The sequence below is a fragment of the Ochotona princeps genome, chromosome 19 (genome assembly GCF_030435755.1).
Source record: "Ochotona princeps isolate mOchPri1 chromosome 19, mOchPri1.hap1, whole genome shotgun sequence".
Taxonomy (NCBI): domain Eukaryota; kingdom Metazoa; phylum Chordata; class Mammalia; order Lagomorpha; family Ochotonidae; genus Ochotona; species Ochotona princeps.
This window is the reverse complement of record NC_080850.1, coordinates 3,211,954-3,221,329: the sequence shown is the minus strand read 5'-3', so window position 1 is coordinate 3,221,329 and position 9,376 is coordinate 3,211,954.

Genomic DNA, 9,376 nt, shown 5'->3' with positions numbered 1-9,376 from the left:
ATATGCCAGGCACTTCTATATGGAATGTGGGCATTGCAGGCAGTAGCTTCACTGATGTGCCAACTGCCCACCGGCAGCCAGTGGGTTTGCAATCAGAATATCACGACACTGGTCCTCTTGCCTCTTGCTGGTTTGCTCACCTGACCATGAAGCCCTCCAAGGTGGAACTCATGTCCTCTCCACCTTTAGGTCCCCAGAGCATCCTTGGTACTGACGTCTGGGAGGCGTTTGGCAAACAGGTGAGTGAGTATGTGAACAGATGAATGGATACGTGAGTGCAGAAATAAATCACATAGGCAGCTAACAGAACTGCAATGCCAAGTCTCCCTGGAGGGGCTGCTGTGTCCTTGAAGACAGAGTGTATGGATGCTTGGCACCATAGATGAAGGAGGACCAGGAAGAAGGTGATGCCATTGTCCCCACCCTGGCTAACCCTGCGTCTCTGCCATCCTCTCACCAGCCCTCAGAGGCAGCTCTCAGGAACCGCTAATCCACAGAAGAAGACTGGGGCCTGATGAGATAGAATGACTTGCCACCCCATGCCAGTTGTAGCTGGGACTCAGCCCCAGACCACCAAGGCAGCATGGCTCCTCCCACTTGCCCTAGGATGGCGACTCCTGGGACCAGGGCTGGGGGACTTGCTACCTGGATGCCTTCTTGCATGGCCCAAGGAGGCCCCCCACCCTGAGCATGGATGGGAGACCCTGCCCAAGCTATGGCTGCTTTGTCGCAATGCCTGCTTGTGCTCCCACGTCTGCACTGTCCCTTTGCCCACACTGGCTTCCGAGCCAGTCCCACACTGGAGCCTGCCCTGAATCGTTGCGTTTGTCTCAAAAAATTTTTGATATTAATGTCATTCTGCTCTAATGAGTCCAGCCCACTTGGTCCCAGCTGGAGCCGCTGATGGCTGCTGATTAATTGGTACAGAGCTCTGGAGGAAGGAGGTGGGGGAGGCAGGGGAAGGCGGGAAAGAAGGAAAGGGCGGGGAGGGGGGAGAAGGAATAGCTTTCAGGGTCAAATTTACCTTCCTTTGCTTACCAGGGGAGATGGATTTTGTTTTATGTTTTTCGGTTTTCTTCTCTGCCTGTTCAGTTTGTTATAAAGCATAGAACTAGAAGACCAGTCTTCCTTGGTCGCTTACCGTCCCCAATTCAGGGGAAATGAGAGCTATGGGGCGGGGGTGCGAGGGGGGGGCGCTGCTCTAGCACGCATGCGTAGCGGTGGGCGGGAGGAAAGCCCCGTTCAGAGGCAGGTGGACTTGGACTTGCTGTCTTCCCAGCTTTCAGCTCAGTGTAGCCCGAGGCAAGTCCTGCCTTCCTCCACCCTCATTGTCCCCATTTAGAAAATGGAATCAAAAATCCCTCTGGAACACGAAGAGCAGAGCGGCTCTCCGATCCTGACAACTTGTCTTGCAATGCCACCTCTTCCTCGGATGAGCTGTGTGGCCTCAGGCAAGCCACTCAACCTCATTTGTAAAACGCAGTGGGTGGTGGGGGAAGGGGAGCTGGCAGCTGAATGAGCTGATCCAGGAGTACTCTCTCGCCTGTCCTTTAGTGGGATCAACAGATGGGAGCCAACTGCTTCAGAGCCCAGCAATAGCCCCTGGGAAAACAGAGTATGCGACTCCACCCAGTGGACACAACCACCTCTTGGAAAGGACGCAACGCAAAGAATGCCCAGGCATCGATGCTCTCCGCACCTGCCTCCCCACTCCGGGGCTTTGCTGCCTCCACCTCACAGGATAGCCAGGGCCCACAGCACAAGCTGGAATAGGACACAGAGTAAGTAAAAACCAAGCAGAAAACTGGACGCAGGAAAGATTGGCCGTAATGCAGGCGCTTGCCTACTTTTCCACAATTACCGCACATCAAATTTTCAACATTGATTTGTTGCAGTCACGAGCCTGCTGGAATTTCATCCCGGTTTCATGTCCACGTGATCAGGAGTTTTTTTATGCCCCCAGATAATCAGCTTTTACAGCAGATAATAATCCCGGCCCTGGCTAATGTGCACATCAAAGGCTCTGCCGGCCCCGTGAGCCAGGCTGAGGCTTTGGAAGCTGGACAGGCTCGGCCTCACTTGCGCAGCCGTTAGCATCTGGCTGGTGTGGCCTGGCATCACACAGCCCTTCAGTCGCTCATTCATTCAGCCATCGCTAAGTTGCAAGAGCATGTTCTAACCCTAGAGGATGCAAGGGGAGCTGGCACTGCTTGAGGGGGTGCAGAGAGGATGGGTAACCAGACATGAATGTTGCTTGGCACAACAAGACAGCAGAGGGTGGCAAGGGCAAGGTACTGGATACAGAGGCGCTGTCTGTGCCAGCATCCAGATAAGACCTCTGTGCATGCATCCTTCTGTGGCAGAAGGCAAGAGAGAGAGAGAGAGAGAGAGAGAGAGAGGCAAGGGTGTGACTCATTTTCTGTCACAAAGCCACCCCACCCCCCAGGGGAGCACTAGCCCTTGGTGAGGACAGAGCCCGCTGTATTTGACTGCAAGGGGGGTAATTATTTCCAACAGGTGAATGTGGGGGGCGTGTTGAAATCACTTAGAAATGTGCGTCTTGGGACTGGTGTCAACATTGTCAGCTGATGGGAACCAGTTCCTGTCCAGGCTGCTCAACTTCTGATCCGGCTCCCTGCTTACGGCCCGAGAAAGCAGCAGAGCATGGCTTCTGAGTCCTTGGGCCCCCGTACCCAATGGGAAACCCGGAAGAAGCTCCTGACTCCCAGCCTCGGATGGGTCCCAGCTCCAACTATTGCAGCCATTTGGGAAGTAAACCAGTAGAGGAAAGATCTAGCTTTCTCCAGCCCTCCTTCTCTGGGTAACTCTGCCTTTCAAATAAAAGAAGGAAGGAAAGAAAGAGATGTGCTTCTGACAGCTCTGGTGTCTGCCGGGGTCTGCTTCTGACCTGGGCTGTCCAGGAAAGAGCAAGGAGGCCAGTGTGGCCAGGGTGGGCGAGAGGAGAGAGGGCCGCAGCGGGGACAGCAGAGGATGCTCAGCCCTGAGGGCCATGGCCAGCACTTTGGGGATGACGCTACTCAACCGGCAGGGTCTGGCCTATAGCATTCTCAGGGGTTACCTCCATTACTCAGCAGCCTCCAATTTCTGCGTTAATATGGCTTGGTCTCCCAGCTGGAACATTCCATTCCTTTCCAAGCCCAGTGACTTCCCAGGCTCCAGTGCAAACAACCCTACCACATTCCACCCCCGACCCAGCCCTAGCCCCAACCTATCACACTTCTGTGTCTTGACTCACTTACTGACTTCCCTGATTTTGCACTCACCTTAGGTGGCACCACCAGGAGTCAGGTCCTGGTGGCGAGTGCTGGGGAAACTAAGGAACAAAATCTACCCCACCCCCGGCCTGGGGCGCTGGGCAGAGAAGTCACCTGCAGAGGGCGCTCCATTCCCCCTGCCTGCTGGCTTCCCCCTGTCTGCACGCCCACACCTGTGCACAGGCCCGCCAAGCGAAATGGCATCTGCCCAAGTGTGTCCACACCGTTTGACTCCTCGCTGTTCCCCAAACGATACAGTGTCACCACTGTTTGCACAGCACTTGCATCAGACAGGGGCCTGGGACAGATTTGGAGTTCAAGTGCACAGCAGGATGAGCATAGGTTCTATGCGACACCGTACCTGTTTCTAGCAGGGATTTGAGCATCTGTCCATTAGGGGAGTCCTGTTAAGGCCCCTGGAAACAGGCCCCCTCCAGGGCAAGGGAATAATTGAGATGATCACAGGGAACAAAGCAAGGGGGGGGGGCTTGGCAATCAATAGTTAGCAGGGTGCTAATCACTCAGGATGGGGGTGGTGAGGGAGACCCCAAAAGGAGGCCATCAGCACCAGAAGAGCTGAGGCTGAACTGAAGAACGCCTCCCCCACCCCCGGCCAGCAGCACAGGGACAGGTTGCAAGAGGAAAAGGAAGAGGATGGAGTTCTAGTGACCTTGTGGGCTGTGTAATCCTGAGGCCCCTGAAAGGTGGACACCCCCATGACCCAACCATGACTCGACCTCTTCTGGCCATGTCCCCTCCCCAGAGGGTATCCTAGGCAGGCCAGGAAGAGAGCTCAGCAAACACGCCTGGCTGCCTGGCTGTGCTCGCTCGCTCGCTCACTGGGTAAACAGGACTCTGCCCTGCACCTGCCGCTTGCGAGCAGCCCCAGCTGCACAGGGATAAATATTTGCCCACAAACCCGTCTCGCCTTAATGAGCGCTCAGGCGTCGGCCAGACGGTACGGGGCTGGTTCTATGGAGCTCCAGAGCCTCACTCCCTAGAGGACTTGGGCAGTGCACCCAGACTTAGCACAGAAAACTGTGAGAGTCAAGGGCTTCACTAACCTTCGGGGCACTGGGTGGTGGGGGGTTGTCTGAGGCCAGGAAGCCGAACACAGACAGTGACCCAAGGCCCGGCAATCCCACCCCATGTCTGGTCACATGGCAGCACCTGCCAGCAGCCACCAGTTTTCCCCCTCCGTCCTCCTCCTTCTAATTACAATCAGCATGTGCTAGGAAGAGATTAGATCTGTTCCCAGAGAGTCAGCGGGAGAACTAGAGACCGTGCCCCTCCCCCTAGCACCTCTGCCTTTTTCCATCTCACATTTGAGACACAAAGCAAGAAATAAAAGGGTGGGGTAACCTATGCTCATAAATTTATTTAATCTTCAAATCATGAAGCAGTTTAATTAGTGGGAAATCCAAGTCCTTTGCTCTCCTAATCCTACTTGTGAATGAAGCTTCATCTTACCTTGGGCACATTTCATTCCTGTCTTGTCACACACCCTGTTCTCCTGAACAACTTGGCACACACTGGAGGAGCCGAAAGTATTCCATGCTCAGGAAGCTGGCTCTGTGATTCCTTTTTGATGGACATTTGGGTTGTTGTTTGTTTGTTGCTGTAAGGAGTGACTCAAACACTGACCCCACCATCCTGGACTCACAACCACCTTGAATGCCTGCTGACCAAGTGCTGCCTTAAATCCCCTAGGTCTGGGTCCCCCTGCATACCTGATTACCCAGCACTACCATAAACCTCCTAGATCTCAACCCCGTTAAATATCCCTACAGCCGCACCTGCCAGTCCCCGACCTGCACTCCCCACCTCAAGGCTATAAAGATGCTTCTTCACTTTGGCCTCTCTCTCTTCTCTCCTCTTGCTGTCTGTCTCTGCTCTCCTCTCTCTGTCCCCTCTCCTTTCCTCCTGCTCACTGACTCTGCTCTGCTCACACCTTATCCCTGCCCCACGTTACCTTCCTTGCTGAAATAAAGGCCTTTCTTGTGGCTCACTAGCTATGTCTGGCATCTTGGGTTTGTGAAAAAACCTAACCGTTGCTATTAAAATTAATTATTTCTCAGGTTGGCTTGATGGTTCAACTGCTTAATCCTCTGCCTTGCACGCGCCAGCATCCCATATGGGCGCTGATTTGTCCGATCTAGTTCCTTGCTTAATGGCCTGGGAAAGCAACCGAGGACAGCCCAAAGCTTAGGAACTCCACACCGCTGTGGGAATTAAGCTGAAGCTCTTGAACTTGTCTGTCAGGATGTGGTCCCTGCAGGTGAGTTCAAGAACCAAGGCCGAGAGCATCCCAGACCAGGCCAGTTTACAGTACCTGCCGGCATAAGTGTGAGTCAGGTCTGGGGATGGGTCAGGCTAGGCCAATTCATAACAGGCACTAGCAGATCTGAGAATCAGGACAGGATGCTGGACTGAGTCAGGCCACAGGACCAGCCAGTTCACATTAGGGCCAGGACTGGGGGGTAGGCTGGGCCGGGCTAGGCTGCAGCACCCACCAGCAAGAGCTGGAACTGAGGGCAGACCAGACTGGGTCAGGCTATAGCACCCACCAGCCAATGCCAAAATGAGGTGGGCCATGCCAAACTATGCCACAGCACCCACCAGCACACACATGAGACCTGGGGGTGAGAGGATGCAAGCCTTGTAGAGGTACAGCATGGGCTCCCTTGCCAGGCCACTGCTCGCAATGGCAAGCTTGAGAACTGGGATCGGAGAAAGAGCAGACCAGGTCTACAACACCTGTTGGCCTACATGTGAACTGACTTAAGGGGAAAACCAGGATGAGCTAACCAACTGTATTCACTGGTATATGCAGGGGAGCCAGAGTAAGTGCAGGTTGCTTGGGCTTTGCTGCAGCCTCGGCTGGCAAGTGCTGGCACTGGAGGCAAAATCTGTCAATTTAGATTGCAGAACCACCTGGAGAGTGCAAGATCCGGGAATGGAAGTGGATCAAGTAGAGAAACTGGACACATTTCCGATGGCTTGCAACTCCCACTGGTGAGCACCAGAACTAGGGGTAGGCCTAGCTAGACAGGCTGTTGCACCTGCCAGCGTAAGTGTGGGTTGGATAGTGGGGTTGGTTGTGTTGAACAAGGTTCCAACACCCATTGACATGTACAAGACCTGAATGGGATGTGGGACAGACCGGACCAATCTACTGTACATTCTAGCAAGCACTGGAACTAGGAATGGGAGTGGGCTTGATGAGGGTTACTGGGGATCACTTCAACTAGGCTGCAGCTCCTGCTGGTGTACATGAAGGGCTGAGTGTGTGGTGGGCAAAGGTGGGCTGGGCCACAGCATCCATTGGTTTTTGTGAGAGACAGGGTTAGAGACATAACTGACCCAGCAATTGCAACTACCTGTGTGTGCATAGGCTGATGTGGGGGCATACAGAGCCACACCCCGTACTGGCAAGCACACATTAAAGTCAAGTCTGGGATCACCTCAGGCAAGGTCTCTTTCAGGATCCCCATAAGTGAACTGCTGGACTCAGAACTTCAACCATGGGGAGAATTGCAGGATCAATGGACTGACCGTGCAGTGCACATATCATAACTGGACCTCCTCAGTGGAAAAGATAGAGCAGTGGACAGCATACCCAGATACATATGAAGGATATGACTGGGGTCTGCAGAAGACATCTGATACCAAGCAGAGGAAGGAGGGCAGAACAAATTGGTCAACTGCCCCAGGCAAGCGTTTACAGCAAATATCTGGACAAATGGAGACTCTAAGGTAGACTATGTCAGCCAATGAACCTTGGAAAGATTTCTTCATCCTTGAATCAGTGAGATTAACAGCATTTCAGAACTATTGAAACCACTTGAGCAGAACCCTTGGAACATGCTCCACATCGGGGACCCTTGGATGACAACAGGTGGTGTTCCCCACTTCCTGAGCCAAAAGTCCATCATCAAGCTATCACAGAGATCTGGGTAGCAAGCTGTAGACTAACCAGATCAAGAGAGGGATCCTGCTTGAAGTGTGAGAGCTGACTCACAGGGCCCAAAAGAGAGGACAGGTACTCCTCAGCTAGAAGGTCGACCCCGAATAAGCCCCTGGTCCTCCCAGGTCTAAAGACACAGACTTCAAATACCAGCACTGACTTAGGTTTTGCATCAATAGAACTTCACTATTCTCTGGTGAATAGCACGCAGAATCCGATAGAGAGTGATCATGACCTTGAGTTTTCCTAGAACATATGTTGTGTTGGTTTAAGCCAGGGTTCACTGGGACATACCTGGGTCCACTCTAGTCAGTAAACCCCAGCATCTCGGCAGCTAACCACACAGGTTTGTCTTCATGACCTGAGTAGCTCAGAGAACCCCCGAAAGGGACCATCCTCCATTCCCACTGGCAGCTTAGTAGAACCTCTTCTGCCAGCTCAGCATCCAGTCATGCGCCACCATCCAAAGGCCAGGCACTCTAGGAAATGCAGTTTCCTTCTGCCAAGAAAAGGTTCCAGGCACAAGTCTTTTGGCTCCTGTGCCATCAAATCCACAACAATGCCTGATGGTTAATCAGTCATGGAGAACACCAAGACTTTCCCAACGGCTCAGAAACAACACACCAGACATGATGGGTGACAAGCAGCAAGCACAGTCCAGTTTGGCCCTTTCTGTAAACTGTAAACACTTTCCACCATTTTTAAGCTGATTGTTGGAAGAATTAGGGACTTGCCAGATGGAAAAGTCCAGGCAGAATGTAACACAAAGTGAAAAGGCCAAAATCTAGGAATGACAGAGTGTGTTCCTAGTTTGTTCGTTTGTTTGATTGTACTGCCTTTGTTTCAGGAAGAATTTAAGGTAATTTATGTTCCAGTCTTTTCATACTGGAGTGGTTAGAGATGAGACTCAAAGATGGCAGGAAGTATATTATCAAGACTTTTGTAATTGATGCTTGAATATGAATTTTATATAATGGAAAACAAACCCAAGAGGACTGATAATCAGATTTGTTGTGAATTTTCTGTATATTGAATGAATGAAGATAGAAATTGAAGATTAATATGTACATTTACATGATTTCATTTTTGTAAAAGGCAAAAGTGCATTTATGTGTGTTTATATATATTTGTATATACAAAGGAAAATGTTTCAAAGGATATACTTTAACTTGTTCACAGTGATAACCTCTGGGGAATGGGATTAGAGGGAAGGGGATTTATGTGGCTGTCTGTATACTGGGTGGGATATTGTGCTTTTATTTCTGTATTTGAATTTTTAATAAATATGTATTATTTATAATAAAAAAAATCTCAGACCACCCAGGCACCGCTGGCAGGCATTAAACATCTGGTGTAGCCAGCAGTTTCAGCACCCTCTTCAAGTATACAAGGATCCCAGGACAAACAGCATCCAACTTGCGGACAACCGAGTGAACCGCGTCAGGAAATGTGGGAGCCTTCCTTGAATTAATGTGAAAAGTTGGTTCACGAGGCATCTGGGGGTTTACAGCAAGGTCAAAGCCAGAATAGCTAAGGATGGATTTTTCAAATGCCACGTTCACGTATACTGTTTGTGTGGCCTCTGTTCAGAAGAGTGCAAAGCCAGCCTGAACTTTGAACTTGACAATCTATCCATCTGAGTTGAGTCCAGCTGGGTGTTCTGGGCAAGACAAGGCCCCTCGTTAGGCCTCGGGTTTCTCAACTATAATAGGAGCAGCTTAGCCAATTCCAAAGCCTCAACTAGAAAAAAATAGTCAACAACAGGACCAGGTGTGCCTCTGTGCCACGCAGACATTGTCGCTCTCTGATGGCCTGTAATTGCACAGCCTACAAAGGACATTAGCTCAAAACACGAAACTGCTTTTTGTCATGAATCTAAAGTGGCTAAATAGAAGCAATTTTGCATGTAATTATGAAAGCTGATGGCTCAGGGCCCTTTCCCAGCCCATGGATATCTTTCATTTTCATCTTACAAATTGGGGTTTTCACATGGAGAAGAGTTCTGGTCTCTCTTTAGAAAAGAGGAAATGGCATTGCAAGAAACAGAAGAGGCTGGCCTGGTGCTGTGACCAGTTCCGCCACAGCCCTGTGCTGTAAGCATTCCATTACCAGTGCAACAGTTTGAGTACTGCCT